The sequence below is a fragment of the Meleagris gallopavo genome, chromosome 10 (assembly GCF_000146605.3).
Source record: "Meleagris gallopavo isolate NT-WF06-2002-E0010 breed Aviagen turkey brand Nicholas breeding stock chromosome 10, Turkey_5.1, whole genome shotgun sequence".
Taxonomy (NCBI): Eukaryota; Metazoa; Chordata; class Aves; order Galliformes; family Phasianidae; genus Meleagris; species Meleagris gallopavo.
In genome coordinates, this window is record NC_015020.2 from 2,165,680 (window position 1) to 2,169,077 (window position 3,398).

The window sequence follows — 3,398 nt, forward strand, 5'->3', positions numbered from 1 at the left end:
GCCCCCGGTGGTCTTAAAACCTGAACCCTTCAGCGACACCGGGTGCTTCAGACCCGCTGAGACGAAATGAGCGTCGGTCCTTGTGTTCTATACGTTGAAAAGACAGCCGTTGGTATCTCGGGGCGAGTTACCGTTAACTTTAGCACGGCTGGGATGCTAGCGGGTGGCTCTGGTTTGGCTTTTGCTGCTCCTTGCAACGTTTCAATTACTTTTCAGAAGTTCTGGCACGTACCGAGTTCCTCCTTGTGGTTCTACATCTCTGGTATTGCTCATGCAACCGACCCACGCAGTGCCATGTCGGAGATCCCTGCAGAAGCGTAGTCAGGAGCCAGCAGTGCCATCGCTGTGTTCTCTGCAGGGCAGATCTCCACCCTGAACCTCAGAAGGATTCAGACATGAGCCGGGTTCTGCACTCCTCTTTGATGTTCCTAGCCCACTTCCTTCCCAAGTGGGCTAGCATGGGCTTTTTAATGTTGGCATCCAACGATAGCATAGAAAGGAAAAGAAAGAACTCTGGTTCTAGACAGAATGAAACGAGGCAGAATTAATGATTGAAATTTTCCTGCTTTCAGCTGCATATCAGCAACGAAGAAGGGAAGGCTTCTGCCAAGCTGCCAGCAAGCAACCTGTGGGCAAAGCTGCCTCGCTGTGGGCCTGCAGCTCAGGGGTGAGTGAAACAGTTCATGTAAAGCTGTTGTGAGATAAAACAGCCCCATATATCAAAGGATGCAAAAATAAGATTTGCAAAATAAAAGCATAGAATTATATATAAGGCAGACCTAATGAGGATGGAGTGGCGAAAGGTGCATTGGGAGTATCTAGTGAAATGCAGAAGTACACAGCGGCACACAGGCTAACAAACGGGTACACAAAAAGAAATTCAACACCATTGATGATGTTAGGCCAGTGGTATCCAAGTCACCGTATTCATGAGAATATTTATTTGATTTTGTTTTGTATTTATTGTATTAACCATTCAAGGAATCATAGGTTGTCCAGGGAGGATGTTCCTGTCCTCAGTTTTGGAAGACAAGTCCTCAGACTTGGAGATTTCCAAGTCTCAGGTGGCTCAGGCCCACAGCAACCTGATCTGGCCCCAGAGCTGTGCCACAGGAGGGCAGGGAGCTCCTGAGGTCCCCTCCAGCCCATGTTATCCCATCATTCTGTGATTCTGCACTCACAGTGCAGATAAGAAAGCCTAGGATGTGGATAATATTGTATTTCAAGCCTTTGTGAGCATTTCCTTTCTTTGCAGAAAGCTTTTTCTGCAGAAGGTAGAAAAAAACCCTGCTGCATGATAGCTGAGATAGCTTTCATCAGCTTGTGGCTTCCAGTGTTCCTTGTGTAATGGAAACTTTTATTCTGCTCCTTATGGCAACAAAAGAATTGTAAAGAAAATTACTCCGGTCAACTGAGACATGCTGTTTCCACGTCCTCCTTCCAGGTAAAATATTTATAACCCGCTGAAGTGATTGAAGGTCATCCACTCACTGCCTTTTAGAAACTAGTATAAATAGAGAAGAAAATGGGAAATAAAGTGCTCCCATTTTCCCAGTCTGTAGCCAGAGAACAGTAAATAACATAAAATGTGATGGAAAGTAGAAAATGTCCATATTGCTAGGTAATGAGAGAAAAATAAGCTGGCAGTGGATTGGTAAGAGGAGGTAAGGTCATTGGCGGTGCCCCAGGTACACTGTTACACTTGTCTGCCCTATATTGAGTGGTGTGACATTGCTCCAGTCTGCCTGTAACTGCCATGTACTCTTCACTGGATCGTGAGAGCATCACAAAGGTACGGTGAAGGCAGGGATTAAGCCCTTTCATTAAATTCACTCTCATACAGATAGCATGTTTGAAGCAGGGCTCTCTGGCTGTAGGTACATTAATTATACTCAAAGTAATGGATGACTTAGGACATAGCAAGGGTGAAGTTATATCACTTTATGCAACATTCAAATGGACATCTTGAAGATAAGGAATTACTCTACATACTCTTGTTAACAGTGTATAGTACGTTATGCTCAGCTGTATTACACATCCAGAGACACAGGCTTGTTATCTGTTGCAGTGATGTGCCACACATTCTGGACTCTTGTTTGTGTATGCACTGAAAAGAGTGTGTGTCAGAAAAAGGTTAGCTCTTCTGTAATCTAGGTCGTGCTTGAAGACAGTGGCTTTATTTGAAACTTGCACACAAAAATAAGTGGGAAGGAGAAAACCATGGCATATTAACTACTCAGAAAAGTAATGAGTATAAATGGGAGTTATAGCAGAAACTGTGTTACTCAAGGATCAAAATTCACAAATTAGTGATTCTGTCTGCTTTATTCCTGCATTGCAGGATCTTCACTACTCCCAGATCATCAGGGGATCTTCAGTAATTCACTATTATAAAGCTCTTGCTTTGACAAAAAGCCACTCAAGACCAGTGTGTAGCCAGCATTTGGGCACTCAGTGTTGAACCAAAAATAGTCCTGAATAAGCTAGGAGTAGCAGAGTTGGGAGCAGGTAATAACATAGTAAACATCCTGTTTTCAAAGATCTTCTCAGCATATCCACTAAGTATGTTGATGTATCTGACGCTAACATCTTATATCAACTCAGAACTACAATGCACTTCATAAGCAGATTTGCAGAATGGAAACAGACTTTGAGCATCAGTAGCATAAAGTCTTTCACCAGCTTTGATGGTGAATATCAGACCATGTTCTCTAACACCTTCTGTAATAAGACAGAGGTGAGAGAGGATGTTGGAAAAAATATTTCAATTCTGAACAGGCACTGTAGTCTAATAGCTTTTGTAATTGAATGGATGTAAACCATCACAGTAAAAAAGTACAAAAAAAAAAACACAAAAAAACAACCCTACAATCCTGCAGCTCTTGCTGGTGAAAAACAGTAGTCTGTACCAGTAGTGGTACTACTGGTAGTCATTCAGCAACGTTTGGTGTTTGGTATTTTGTATTTTCACTATTCTCATAACATCATTAGATTGCATGCTTCTGAAGGCAATCATATCAGTAAATTTGTTTAGCCACAACAAAGGTAATAATTGTTCTTTGTCAGCACATGCAAGAGAGAACATCATAACTAAACGGACAGAAGCTACTTATCTGCCCAAAGTAGCACCTTCCTGACAGTATTTACAGTCATCCAGGTGCCCCAATGTAGGTGTGACTGTGGCTAGTTTATGATGTGCTGGTACTGACTAGCAAGTGAAGGGAGCTGCCTGATCCTTCTTCCCTCTCCTTTAAGCTGTTCATTGAGAATACAGTGATCTTTTTGGCTTTGATTCACTAGCAATTTCATCTCTGATAGGGCAGTACTTATTCCTCTTGTCCAGCTTATTTCCACTCTGTGTTGTAATTGCTCTAAGACTTAATGCTTCTATTAAGTTA

The 3,398-nt window shown here is 42.4% G+C and overlaps 1 protein-coding gene across 2 annotated transcripts in view; it reads right to left on the reverse strand.

The window, feature by feature from the left end:
* The window catches only part of RNF2 (ring finger protein 2), a 14,367-nt gene extending 14,263 nt beyond the window's left edge, over positions 1 to 104 (reverse strand). The window contains exon 1 of one of the 2 annotated variants that reach the window (XM_019618433.2): positions 21 to 104. The gene's annotated coding sequence lies outside the window, so the exon portion shown is untranslated. The remainder of the gene's footprint in view (positions 1 to 20) is intronic. The other variant, XM_031554748.1, reaches the window with a different exon arrangement.
* Positions 105 to 3,398: the final 3,294 nt, after the last annotated feature.